Source organism: Microcaecilia unicolor, chromosome 1, assembly GCF_901765095.1.
Source record: "Microcaecilia unicolor chromosome 1, aMicUni1.1, whole genome shotgun sequence".
Taxonomy (NCBI): domain Eukaryota; kingdom Metazoa; phylum Chordata; class Amphibia; order Gymnophiona; family Siphonopidae; genus Microcaecilia; species Microcaecilia unicolor.
Window position 1 is genome coordinate 635,862,583 of NC_044031.1, and position 14,704 is coordinate 635,877,286.

Below are 14,704 nucleotides of genomic sequence, written 5' to 3' on the forward strand. Positions count from 1 at the left end.
GCAGCCGTCATCCTCATTCACTCAAACAAAACAAGCAAAACTTTGAACGGCTCTATTCACGTGTCGTTCTTTATGGTTAGTAGCATTTTTATTCGATCTCACATATTTGTAAAGGCTTGTGGAGCATACGGTTAGAACTAGCGTTATAAAAATGCTAAATAGTAGTAGTAGTAAATCAATACTTTCTGTCGTTCAAAACAGAATAATCTATTTGTGTATCTAAAATGTAAGCTACAAAACAGATGAAGATGTGATTCCATGTGCCCCAATGAAAGGAAATTAATTTTATAGAAATGATAAGTAGTAGTACTTCCAATCAGTGCTTTTTTTGTAGGAAAAAAGGTACTGGTACTCATTATGGAGGGGGGTCACCATCTATGGCTCCAAGGTTGCCAGATGGGAAAAATTTTCCCCGCCCAAAATCAGCCTTAAACCAGCCCAACTTCATCGACCCCGCCTCCAATGTCATTGACCCCGCCTCTGTCACCGACCCCGCCCCCTGACATCAGCTCTGATGTCATTTCCCCTCCCCCAACGACACCTCTGGCGTCATAAACCCCGCCCCTGATGTCAACCCCGCCCTGGAAAAGCTTCTATTGGACCAAATTGGACCAATAGAAGCCCCGGAAAAGCTTCTATTGGACCAAATTAGACCAATAGAAGCCCCGAAAAAAGAGCCCACACCCTGCACAGCTGCAGTGAAAAAGAAACCCAATTTCCCGCAGCCCGCAACCTTCGATAATTTCCCACATCCTGGCTTAAAAACCAGCCCAATTGGGTGGGAAACCAGCCCATCTGGCAACTCCGGGCTCCGCCCCCATGATAGCCACACCCCTTATTTCAGCCATGGTGCATATAAGCAGTATCATTAAAAATACTATACTAGTATAGGAGCAAAAAATAACTTGTGATTTTTTTTTCATTATAAATAATTTCTATAAGCTTAACCGAGATTGGATAGCAGAGCTGGTAGTGGGAGGCGGGGCTGGAGGTTGGGAGGCAGGGATAGTGCGGGGCAGACTTATACGGTCTGTGCCAGAGCCAGTGGTGGGAGGTGGGACTGGAGGTTGGGAGGCAGGGATAGTGCTGGGCAGACTTATATGGTTTGTGCCAGAGCCGGTGGTGGGAGGCGGGGATAGTGCTGGGCAGACTTATATGGTCTGTGCCAGAGCCGGTGGTTGGGAGGCGGGGCTGGTGGTTGGGAGGCGGGGATAGTGCTGGGCAGACTTATATGGTCTGTGCCCTAAAGAGCATAGGTACAAATCAAAGTAGGGTATACACAAAAAGTAGCACACATGAGTTGTCTTTTTGGGCAGACTGGATGGACCGTGCAGGTCTTTTTCTGCCGTCATTTACTATGTATGTTACTACTATGTTACAACTCTAGTATACCCAGTGCAAAATAAGACAGCAGATGTAAATTTTCAAATTGGACATCTTCCAAACACTAAAATTAAAATAAAATGATTTTTTGTACCTTTGTTCTCTGGTGACTGTTTTTCTGAACATGTTGGTCACAGTCTCTGATTCTGAGACTCTTTATCTGATCCCTTAACTCCGTTTCCAGGGCTTCCTTTCCATTTATTTCTTTACTTTCCTCTTGCATTTCTTGCCCTACATCCATAGGTAAAAGCTGGGTCGTCTGCAGACTTGACTGGAGGAGGTATAGAGTGGATCCAGCTTTTGCCTATCATCCATGTGCAGATTTTCTCCTCTTTTCCCTTTCCCTCACCTTGTCAGTATGCATCTCCTTCCTCTCTCCATCACATCCAGCATTTTTCCTCACCCCCTCCATCTATGTCCAGCATTTATCCTCTCTCCTCCCCTCCATCCATGTTCATTTCACTTCTTCTCTCTTCCCTCTCTTCCATCCATGTCCAGCATTTCTCCTCTCCCCCTCCACTCCATCCATGTGCATCTACATCCTCTGTCCAGTGGCGTACCTAGGACAGTTGACATGCGGGGCTGGTCATTTTTTAACATCCCCCTCCAAAATCCAGTACTAGGCATACTGAGAATACAAAACACTCAGGACCTATAGAGCAATTCTAGCATACCATAAGCAGTCATTTCTACGAGTCACACAAGGAAAAGGAAAGCATCTTAAACACTACAGTGAGCACTAGAACATCAATTCACCTATTGTTGAAACCAGACAGTACAGATCGTTGATCCTGCACAGTCAATGCCAACTGAAAGCCATGTCTTTTTCACAAACACAGATACACCCTAATCCACTATAGAATAAGTAATCATAAACTTTCTATTTAGACAAAAATTAAACTGAACCCCCAAGATGCCAGACTCTGCTACAATGCAACACCACAGAAACAGAAAATATCCCCTAGTACTGTGCAAAATATAAAGACAGCAGATGTAAATTTGAAAAAACTAACGAATACCAATCACCACTTTACAAATTAACAAATAGAAATAAAACAAATTTCCTTGTCATCAAGCAGATGCAGCCATTACAGATGGGTTGTGTCCATCAACCAGCAGAGGGGGATAGAGAGCACACTTTTTTCAGTGCCTCATACCAGCTTGCTTCACTGCCTCTCTTCAGTATTCTCTATCTCTCCTAGCAGCAAAGTTGCCAGGTGGGCGGTTTTACCACCCAATTGGGCGGGTTTTCGCCAGCGGCGGCGGGAAAATTTCGCCGGCCGCGGGATGCGGTTTTTTTTGGGTGGTTTTCCCGTCGCCGCTGTGCAAGTTCAGCGTTTTTTTCCGGGGCTTCTATTGGTCCAATTCGGTCCAATAGAAGCTTTTCCGGGGCTTCTATTGGTCCAATTTGGTCCCTGCGGGTGCAAGTGACAGCATTGGCCTCCCTGTGTGGCAAGGTTGAAGGTGTGTCTTTAGCTGCTCATCCGGATGTGGCACGGTTTCTTAGAGGGGTGCTTCGGCTCATCCGGATGTGGCACGGTTTCTTAGAGGGGTGCTTCGGCTCCGTCCTCCTGTGCGTGCACCTTGTCCAGCTTGGAACCTGGGGCTAGTGCTGAAGGCCCTTCAGAGTGCTCCCTTTGAACCGCTTCGGCGTGCTTCAGAGAAAGATTTGACACTGAAGGCCGTCTTGTTAGTGGCCATTACTTCGGCGAGACGGGTGTCAGAGCTCCAGGTGCTGTCCTGTAGAGACCCTTTTCTGCAGTTTTCAGAGTCTGGGGTTACGGTTCGGACCATGCCTTCCTTCTTGCCTAAGGTGGTTTCAGCGTTTCACCTAAACCAACCTATTTTCTTGCCCTCCATTGTCGAGGAGGAGTTTCCAGAATCTTTTGGGCAATTGCACCTGTTGGACGTGCGCAGGACTCTGCTGCAGTATCTGCGAGTTACTAACTCTTTCAGGACCTCTGATCATCTGTTTGTTTTGCTATCAGGTCCTCACAGAGGGTCTCCAGCGTCTAAAGCCACTATTGCCCGCTGGCTTAAAGAATCTATCTTTTCAGCTTATTTGCTTGCCGGCTGGCCTCTGCCTGATGCCTTTAAGGCGCATTCCACTAGAGGAATTTCCTCTTCTTGGGCTGAAACTGGAGCACTCTCTCTTCAAGAGATTTGTAGTGCAGCAACATGGGCTTCTAAGCTCTCTTTTGCCCGACATTACAGGCTGGATGTGGCTGCCAGGAGGGACGCACATTTTGGAGCGCAAGTGCTGGTGCGTGGTGTGGCTTGTTCCCACCCTATCTAGGGATTGCTTTGATACATCCCATCTGTAATGGCTGCATCTGCTTGATGACAAGGAAGGGAAAATTAGGTTCTTACCGTGATAATTTTCTTTCCTTTAGTCATAGCAGATGCAGCCATGATCCCTCCCTGTCTGATGCTATCTGCTGTAAATCTATTTCAGGTTCTGTTCATGTTTCCTGGAGATTCCGGCCTTGGGAGAAAGTCTGAAAACAGTCTTCAGGATTCTTGTTCAATTAAAGGAGGATGACTTAATTCCCTCCAGTTTCATGTTTTGGAGGATGAGTTTATTCCCTCCAGTTATGTCTCAGTGGAGGATGAGTTTATGCCCTCCGGGAGGATGTTTCATTCCCTCCATTCTGAGTTAATGCCCTTTGTTGTAGGGCCATCGTTCGCTGTGAGGAAAGCTTATGTTATTCCCATTGCGGTTTGCCATACTGCTTTGGAAGCTTCAAATACTGAAGAAAGGCAGTGGAGCAAGCTGGTATGAGGCACTGAAAAAAGTGTGCTCTCTATCTCCCTCTGCTGGTTGATGGACACAACCCATCTGTAATGGCCGCATCTGCTATGACTAAAGGAAAGAAAATTATCACGGTAAGAACCTAATTTTCCCATACAAAATAAAATACCATTTTATTGGACTAATACATTTAGCTGTCAGAGGTTAAAACGTTCTTCCTCAGGTCAATACAGTGCTGTTACAGTATCCTATCCTGACCTGAGGAAGGGGGTTTTGTTCTCCGAAAGTTAGTCAAAATTTATTAAAATTAGTCCAATAAAATGATTACCTTATTTACATGTTCTATTATAAACATTTATTAACACAGCTACAACACTACTTTATCCTAAAGCAAAAAAAATAAAATAATATAGAAGAAATGCAAAGTGATGCATTTAGGGAGTAGAAACCCACGAGAGACGTATGTGTTAGGCGGTGAGAGTCTGATAGGTACTGAGGGGGAGAGGGATCTTGGGGTGATAGTATCCGAGAATCTGAAGGCGACGAAACAGTGTGACAAGGCGGTGGCCGTAGCGAGAAGGTTGCTAGGCTGTATAGAGAGAGGTGTGATCAACAGAAGAAAGGAAGTGTTGATGCCCCTGTACAAGTCGTTGGTGAGGCCCCACCTGGAGTATTGTGTTCAGTTTTGGAGGCCGTACCTTGCGAAGGATAAAAAAAAAAATGGAAGCGGGAGAGCCGGAAAGGGGGCGTGTCAAGATGGCGGCTGGAGCGTTTGTGGATCGCTCACGGTAGATTTGCTGGGAGCCTAATTCCTGTGTTTTTCTTCGAAATGCCTCATACTAAAAGGAAGGGGCTAGTCAAGGTAGTTAGGGGCCTGACGCCAGCGGCCCGAACTTCCTCCCCGTCCCAACAAACACTGGACCGATTCACGACGCCTATCTTAGGAAAGGCGAGCGAAGCTGATTTGGGAGCTATTGGAGGAGCCATATCTCCCTCAGCACTGGAAATCTCTCTTTCGCCGCCAGATAATCGACCTCCGCCGCCAGCGATCTCGGGGCGGAGGGAGGAGGATGAAGCCACTACGGAAGGCGTGTTGGACCAAACCTCAGAAGGCGCTAACTCCCCCCCGAACGCTGAGGATATTTCTTTGGAGGGGAATCCTCCAGCGGAGATAAATCTGCAGATGATATGGAAGACACTGCAAGGTTTAACCCAGACGGTAACAAAATCTGCTCGAGAGACTTCTCTGTTAGTAAGTAAAATTGACTCTTTAACTCATTCCCTTGAAAAAACTAAGCTGGAATCGTTCTTACAAACTGAAGCACTTCAACAGGAAGTTAAATCTTTAAAATCAGTGACTGAATCTTTAGTAGTAGACAAAATGGTAATTCACAAGAAAATTGAACAGTTCGAGAACTTTAATAGAAGATTGAATCTCAGAATATTGAATTTCCCCTGGATTAAAGAACTGAGCCCTACTGAAATGTTTAAGAAATACTTAAAAGAAATCTTGTTATATCCAGATTCAGCTATTCCTCCTTTAAATAGGATATATTACCTTCCAATTCCTCAACAAGCTGAATCTGGAGACAAGGGTAAAATAACTGAAATGGGGAATATAATCTTGGATCCTCAAGCACAATTGGATATTTCAGTAATATTAGACTCATCTTTATCTGAAATTGAACAGCGCAGGACTCTTCTGTTATCTTTTGTTTTTGAACAGGATTTGAATGCTGTGTTGAAGTTATATTTTAAAAATGCTTTAAAAATTTTTTGTGGTCAAAGATTGTGGATATACCCGGATGTTTGTAAGACAACACAAGATAGGAGAAAGTTATTTCTTTCATATAGAGAAGAGACCCGAGCTCTGGGGGCAACATATTTACTTGCTTACCCATGTAAATGTTTGGTTAAATATATGGGAGTAAAATATATATTTTTTGAACCGGAACATCTTAAAGCATTCTTAGCGATGAAAAAACTAGCCATAACACCTGCAGAATAATTGATGTTACCAGATTATCAATAGTAGCAAGGCTAAGATAGGCCAGGCCATAAACGATATTTTCTTTTTCCTTTAAAGATCTCCTATAATCTAACTCACGCTCCCCTGAAAGCTATAGTTGTGGTCTAATTAATTGTATAACCTGCTCTTATTTGGTGAATTTGTGTATTTGCAAATTATTATTAATGTATTGTTTAGATTAAGGATCAAGGTATACAATGTATTTCCAATTACATGTTTTACGTGTAAAAAATTTTGAAATTTAATAAATAAAAAAAAAAAAAAAAAAAATGGAAGCGGTGCAAAGAAAAGCTACGAGAATGGTATGGGATTTGCGTTCCAAGATGTATGACCAAAGACTTGCTGACCTGAACATGTATACCCTGGAGGAAAGGAGGAACAGGGGTGATATGATACAGACGTTCAAATACTTGAAAGGTATTAATCCACAAAAAAATCTTTTCCGGAGATGGGAAGGCGGTAGAACGAGAGGACATGAAATGAGATTGAAGGGGGGCAGACTCAAAAAAGATGTCAGGAAGTATTTTTTCACGGAGAGGGTGGTGGATGCTTGGAATGCCCTCCCGCGGGAGGTGGTGGAGATGAAAACGGTAACGGAATTCAAACATGCGTGGGATATGCATAGAGGAATCCTGTGCAGCAGGAATGGATCCTCAGAAGCTTAGCTGAAATTGGGTGGCGGAGCAGGTGGGGGGAAGAGGGGTTGGTGGTTGGGAGGCTAGGATAGGGGAGGGCAGACTTATACGGTCTGTACCAGAGCCGGTGATGGGAGACGGGACTGGTGGTTGGGAGGCGGGAAATACTGCTGGGCAGACTTACACGGTCTGTGCCCTGAAAAAGACAGGTACAAATTCAAGATATGAGTTTATCTTGGGCAGACTAGATGGACCATGCAGGTCTTTTTCTGCCGTCATCTACTATGTTACTATGTATATATTTTATTTACAGTTTGTCTTTGGTTTCTGCTTTCTTCATCTTCTTTTCACTGTCTTTCTTCTTTCTCTGCCATCCAGTGTGTGCCCTCTGCTGTCCCCTCCATCCAGTGTCTTCCCTCTCTCCCTGCCCCTTCCATGCACATCTGCCCTCTATCTCTGCCCCTTCCATCCACCATCTGTCCCTGTCTGCCCTCTCTATCCCCCCCTTCCATTCACTCTGCCCTTTCTATCCCTCCCATCCACTGCCCTTTCTCTCTGCCCCTTCAATCCACCATTTGCCCTCCCTCTCCCATCCATCCAGGTTCTGGCCTCCCTCTCGCTCCCCCTTCCATCCAGGATCTGTCCCCTCTATCTCTCTCTGCCCCTTTTTTCAGCCCCCAGTTCCAGCCACCTTATCCCACCTGCCCCTAGTTCTAGCCCCAGTCCACATCTCCCACCTGCCCTCCCTTTTCAGCCCCGTTTCAGCTCCACTATCCCACCAGTCCGCAGTTTCAGCCCCAGCCCTTTTCTCTTACCAGTCCCGAGCTTCAGCCCCAGCCATTTCTCCCTGTCCCCTTTTCAGCCCCCAGTCCCCACAGTTTCAGCCCCTGCCCCTTTTCAGCCCTCAGTTCCAGTACTAGCCCCCTTATCACACCTACCCTCCTTTTCAGCCCCCTTCATCCACATGCCTTGCATTAGGGACCCCTTTTTTAGCCCCAGACCCATTTTCCCACCAGCCCCAGGCATGGCCCCCATTTTCTTGCATGGCCCCTTCTCAAGACCCCAGTTCCAGCCCCCTTCTCCCCTCTAAACACCCCCACCCAACCCCAGTCCCCTTCTCCCCTCTGAGAACCCCCTCCCCACCCCCTTCTCTCCTCTGAGGTCCCCCTCCCCATCTTCCCTCAGACCCACTTCCCCTCCCCACCCCTCTGAGACCCCCAGTCTCAATCCCTTCTCCCATCTGAGACCCCCCCACCTTCTCCCATCTGAAAGAGCCCACCTCACTTCTCCCATCTGAAACCCCCCCCCCGACCCGACCACCAGCTCCGCCGAGAGATGATAGCCCTCCGCCTTCCTGTGATGTAGTTTCCTGTTTCCGCGAGGGCGGGACACAGAGGGAACGAAGGGAAGGCAGGAGGAGGCGAGCCTGGTCCTCTCACTAACATCGGTGCTGCGACTTCACGTAAAAAAAAATAAAAGATTTAAACGTGTCACGGGGGTGGGGCTGGGGTGTTGGAACTCGACGGGGGCGTAAAAGGGGTGTCGCGGGTGGCAGGAAAGGAAAGCAGGGCTGGGGAGCTAAGGGCGGGTAGGTGAGCCTAGGAAAAAAAGGTGCTGGCGCATACTGGCACAAAAAAAGCACTGCTTCCAATCTTTATAACTCCAGGTTTCCCAAGGCAGATTACAAAAACAATAGTTAAGTAGGGTCTGACTGAGAGTGGTCAGAACCCCCTGCTCGACCACTGGCCAATGTCCCCCCCCCCCCCCCAGCTGCCTCATTGTTGTCCCTCTTAACTGCTGCAGCAGACACCCCTGCCATCCCGGTCCTACCTGAAGGGCCCTGGTGGTCTAGTGGCCTCTGCAGGGGTGAGCATTTGCTTTCCTGTCCACTGCGCTGCTACTATTCCCCCGCCCGCCGGCGCCACCGTGTTTTCAAAATGGCAGCTGAGACTTCCTGTGGTAGTCTTGTGGGTCTCAACAGCAGATGCAAATTTCAAAAACTGACATATTTCAATCACTATACTATAGGTTAACAAATACAAATAAAACAAAATAACTCTTTCCCTCAGGCCAGGACAGTATACTGCATCTCTGATGTGAGAAAGGAGGGTTGGGTCTCCAAACATTAGTCAAAAATTTATTAAAATTACCACACTACTTTATCATAAACTAAAAATAAAATTCATATTTTCCTACCTTTGTTGTCTGGCCATTTACTTTTTCTAATTGTGTTGGTCCCAGTCTCTTGTTTCTTCTTTCCTCGATCTCTTCTTAACTCTCGCCAGCGTCTGCCCCCATCTCTCTCCCCTTTCCATCCAGTGTATGCCCCCTCTCCCCCTTTCCATCCCACGTCTGCCCCTCTTTCTCCCTTTTCATCCAGCGTTTGCTCCCTCTCTCCCCCTTTTTCCATCGAACGTCTGCCCCCCTCTCTCTCTCCCCCTTTCCATCCATCATCTGACCCTTCTCTCTCCTCATTTCCATCCAGAGTCTATCCTCTTTTTCTCCCTCCTTCATCCAGCATCTGGCCCCTCTCTCTCCTCACTTCCATCCACTCAGGCCCCTCTCTCTCCCCAGTTCCATACAACATCTGCATCCTCTCTCCCCCTTCAATCCAGCATCTATCCCCTCTCTTCCCCTCATCCAGTGTCTGTCCCTTTGCTCCACATTTCCATCTGGCATATGTCCCTTCTCTCCCTCTTTCCATCTGACATCTGTCCCCTCTTTCCCTCTCATCCAGCATCTGGCCCTCCTCTTCTTCCTACATCCAGCGTCTGGACCCCCCTACTGGCCACCCCCACTGCCGCATTAGACTATTCCCCACTCCCAACCAATACTCCCTTGACACGGCCACCACTGCTGCTGTTCAGCAGTGGCGGCAAAAACAGTGGAAAAGATTGCGGGGCCACACTGTTCCCGCTTGTGGATGACTGGCTCTGCTCCGGAACAGGAAATTATGTTGGAGGAAGGCAGGACCAGCAGCCGTGAGCAGGAACATTGCAGCCCCGCTATCTTTTTCACTGTTTTTGAAACCGCTACTGAAACAGCAGCAGTGGTGGCCATGGCAGGGGGTATTGGGTGGGAGTGGAGAGAGCGACGGGCATCTGGGCAGAGCCTCTGGGCGCTCGGGCACTGCCTGGTTGCCCGAATGGTCAGTCTGCCCCTGCAGTTAAGATGAACCCACCAGGAAACAGGATATCCTCACTGAAATTTGGCCATCTGTATAGAACAGTGTAGAAAAATGAGCACAAAATACAGAGTGCTTTTTCTACCCTTTCTCTCTGCCCCTTCAATCCACCATTTGCCCTCCCTCTCCCATCCATCCAGGGTCTGGCCTCCCTCTCGCTCCCCCTTCCATCCAGGATCTGTCCCCTCTATCTCTCTCTGCCCCTTTTTTCAGCCCCCAGTTCCAGCCACCTTATCCCACCTGCCCCTAGTTCTAGCCCCAGTCAGATTGGCAAGGAACGTTACTCCATTTACTTTGAGGTACCAAAGAAAGGAGATTCTGTCCGGCCTATCCTCGACCTCAAGGGGTCAATCGGGCCTTGAAAGTGTGGCACTTTCGCATGGAGACTCTCCACTCTGTTATAGCGGCAGTGAAGGCAGGGGAGTTCTTGGCTTCCTTGGACTTCAAGGAAGCGTACCTGCATATTCCCATCTGGCCTCCTCATCAACGCTTTCCGAGTTTTGCAGTCCTGGGCCGACACTTCCAGTTCAGAGCCCTCCCTTTTGGGGTTGGCTACTGCTCCGCGGACCTTCTCCAAAGTAATGGTGGTCATCGCGGCCTTCCTGCGAAAGGAAGGAGTACAAGTCCATCCTTATCTGGACGACTGGTTGATCCGAGCCCCCTCTTATGCAGAGTGCGGCAAAGCTGTGGACCGGGTGATTGCTCTTTTGAGCTCCCTGGGGTGGATCATCAACTGGGAGAAGAGCCAGCTGCGCCCGACTCAGTCCCTGGAGTATCTGGGAGTTCGATTCGACACCCAAGTGGGCAGAGTGTTCCTGCCGGACAATCGGATTGTCAAACTTCAGGCTCAGGTGGACCAGTTCCTAGTAGCCTCTCCTCTTCGGGCTTGGGACTATGTGCAGCTGTTGGGCTCTATGACGGCCACGATGGAAGTAGTGCCCTGGGCCAGGGCTCATATGAGACCACTACAACACGCTCTGCTGCAGCGCTGGACTCCGGGGTCGGAGGATTATGCTGTGCGCCTTCCCTTGGACCCAGCAATGCGCAAGGCGCTGAGCTGGTGGCTGCAGACAGACAAGTTGTCTGCAGGAATGCCTCTGGTGACCCCGGAGTGGATTGTCGTCACGACGGACACCTCTTTGTCGGGCTGGGGAGCCCACTGCTTGGGAAGGACAGCGCAGGGGCTCTGGTCTCCTGCAGAGGCAAAGTGGTCTATCAACCTCCTGGAACTCAAAGCCATTCGGTTGGCGATTTTGGAGTTCATCCCGGTACTGGCGTTGAAGGCAGTACGGGTCCTGTCGGACAATGCCACGGCTGTGGCCTATGTCAACCGCCAGGGAGGTACCAAGAGCGCCCCTCTAGCCAAGGAGGCCATGAATCTATGCCAGTGGGCGGCAGCTCCCGGAGAGTGGCAGCTATCTGCTCAGGCGTTCTTGGACATCACGAAGCGCTGGGGCCAGCCGAGCCTAGATCTGATGGCGTCATCGGCCAATTGCCAAGTGCCGCGCTTTTTCAGCAGAGGACGGGACCCTCGATCCCTGGGAGTAGATGCTCTTCTCCAACAGTGGTCGACACAGGAGCTTCTCTATGTGTTCCCGCCCTGGCCCATGTTGGGCAGGGTGCTAGACCGGGTGGCAAAGCATCCGGGCCGGATAATCCTGGTGGGTCCGGACTGGCCCAGACGTCCCTGGTATGCGGACTTGATCAGGCTCTCAGTGGACGATCCTCTGCGGCTGCCAGTGGAGCAGGGCCTGTTGCATCAGGGTCCCGTGGTGATGGAGGATCCCTCCCCCTTTGCTCTTACGGCCTGGCTATTGAGCGGCAGCGTCTGAGAAAGAAGGGCTTCTCAGACAAGGTCATCGCCACTATGCTGAGAGCGAGGAAGCGCTCTACTTCTACTGCTTACGCCAGGGTTTGGCGTACCTTTGCAGCGTGGTGTGAAGCAGGCTCACTTTCTCCCTTCACTGCTCCAATTTCTTCAGTGTTGGCGTTCCTGCAAGAAGCTCTGGAGAAAGGCCTGTCGCTCAGTTCCCTTAAAGTCCAGGTAGCGGCTCTGGCTTGCTTCAGGGGCCGCCTGAAGGGTGCTTCCCTGGCTTCGCAGCCAGATGTGGTACGCTTTCTCAAGGGAGTTAATCACCTGCGCCCTCCTCTGCACTCAGTGGTGCCTGCGTGGAATCTCAACCTGGTGCTAAGAGCCTTGCAGAAGCCGCCTTTTGAACCCTTGTCAAGGGCATCTCTGAAAGACCTGACATTGAAAGCAGTCTTTTTGGTGGCTATCACTTCAGCCAGAAGAGTTTCCGAGCTCCAGGCACTCTCATGTCGAGAGCCCTTTCTGCAGTTCACTGAGGCAGGAGTGCCTATTCGCACAGTGCCTTCCTTCCTGCCCAAGATTGTTTCTCGCTTCCATGTGAATCAGCAGCTCTGTCTCCCTTCCTTTCGTAGGGAGGACTACCCAGAGGAATACTCTGCTCTCAAATATCTGGATGTGAGACGAGTCATCATCAGATACTTGGAAGTGACCAATGATTTCCGGAAGTTGGATCATCTGCTTGTCCTGTTTGCAGGTCCTCGTAAGGGTCTGCAGGCTGCTAAGCCTACAGTGGCAAGATGGGTCAAGAAAGCCATCGCAGCGGCTTATGTGGCCGCGGGGAAGGTGCCGCCTATCCAGCTGAAGGCTCACTCCACTAGAGCTCAGGCGGCCTCGATGGCAGAGGCCGGGTCCGTCTCCTTGGAAGAGATTTGCAAGGCGGCAACTTGGGCATCGGCCCATACCTTCTCCAGGCATTACCGCTTGACTGTGGCTGCTCGGGCGGAGGCCCGGTTTGGAGCTTCAGTGTTGCGGTCAGGGATTTCTATGTCCTGCCCTGGGTGAGTACTGCTTCGGTACATCCCACCAGTCTATGGATTGATCAGCATGATGATATGGAAGGTAAAATTATGTATCATACCTGATAATTTTCTTTCCATTAATCATAGCTGATCAATCCATAGCCCCTCCCAGATATCTGTATTGTTTATATTCTGGTTGCATTTCAGGTTCAAGTTTAGTCTTCAGTTCCTGTTCAGGAGGACTTCGTGTTCAAGTTTTTTCAATGGATTCTTCAAGAGTTGAGACGAATTTGTGTTACAGTGAGCTGCTGCATTCCTCTCCCCTCCGTTTTACGGGGCTGGATTGAGACTTAAATTCTGCCGGCGCTCCCTCCCGCTTCGTGCGGCAGTAGGGCAGCTTTGTACCCCTCCCGCTTTGGCGGTGTTAGGGTCAGTCAGCTCCTCCCGCGGTTGCGGTTGCAGGATAAGCCAGATCCCCCCGCATCGGCGGGTGTGGTGTCCCTCTCCCGCTCCGCGGGGATGAGCTGGACGGATTCCCCTTCCCCACTTGTGTGGGGATGAGCTGGGTTAATTCCCCTCCCCCGTTTCGGCGGTGGTGAGCTGGGCAGAGTGTCCCTTTGTGGGTGTAATTCTCTAAGTGCTGAGTCCTGCGGATGGAGCTTGGATATCGACATACTGAGGAGTTTCCGGCAGCACATGACCACATATAGGGAGGCAAAAGGATTGCTCTCTATCTCCACCTGCTGGTAGATGGACACAACCCACCAGTCTATGGATTGATCAACTATGATTAATGGAAAGAAAATTATCAGGTATGATACATAATTTTACCTTTGAAATGTTTACATGCTGTTCTTTATTATAACTAGTGCATCAGGATATCAAAAAAAATCTTAACAACATCCGGTGAGTCCATATCCCTCCTACATAATGTCTGATGTTTCAATGACCATATGTTACCAACAATATGAAAAGTTCACAGTCACTTGTTGACGGTATTCAAGATCTTTCCAAATACTTAATAAAAAGATAAATCCATGATGATACGTAATTACACGAAGTTGCAATAGCATTTTCCTTAAAAAAAAAATCACACGGGCATTCACATGAAAGTGTTTCCTTAGCTCATGCAGATTTTCACACATTGCTTCTTCAGAAGGAACCGCTGTTGCAAAAACAGCACAGAACACTCAAATTATGCTGATGCGGCCTAATATGTTATTTAAACTTTAGATATCACATTTTTAAACACAATTTTCATTATCTCATTTACCTGCCTGTTACGGCCATTGCTCCCAGCGGGACACCAAGTCCAGAATGCAATGCTTCCTGAGCGGAAGTTGACATATACACTACCTTACTGAATGTTTAAAGGCAAGCATACGTCTATTAGACGTAATTAATGCCATTCAATTTGTGGTTCCCCATATATAAATGAAACATTGCTCTTTGTACAGCAATCTGTCTGTCAAACCTCTGCCTATTCCCACCACCTGAAGCAATACCACATACCGTAATTCAGACACCAAATGATTATATTGGAGCCAATGAGCTGTCAGAGGTGCCTCTCTTTTATTAGTCCGAATATTACTAATGTGTTCTCCTATTCTCAACTTAACCTTCCTTGTTGTTTGTCCAATATAACATAGCCCACATGGGTACACAATACAATAGACAACACCTGATAACTCATAATTTGTTTTAGAATGCAGATGAAATTAGCGCATGGAATGAAGTATATTGACAGGCGTGGTCTCTATAACATACTGACAATAACCTCCCCGTTCCTGCATGGAGCTTTTTGGATTGGACAACATTTCACCCAAATTTCATCCCCAGCGGTAGACAAATTTTGGCTTCTCATATAAAGGTGAATGAATTCCTAATACATG

At 48.5% G+C, this 14,704-nt stretch overlaps 1 protein-coding gene across 1 annotated transcript in view; it reads left to right on the forward strand.

Moving 5' to 3' along the window:
• Positions 1 to 52: 52 nt before the first annotated feature.
• LOC115481855 (claudin domain-containing protein 1-like) overlaps positions 53 to 14,704 on the forward strand; it is a 66,268-nt gene continuing 51,616 nt past the window's right edge. Inside the window, exon 1 of the mRNA XM_030221313.1 lies at positions 53 to 75. The gene's annotated coding sequence lies outside the window, so the exon portion shown is untranslated. The remainder of the gene's footprint in view (positions 76 to 14,704) is intronic.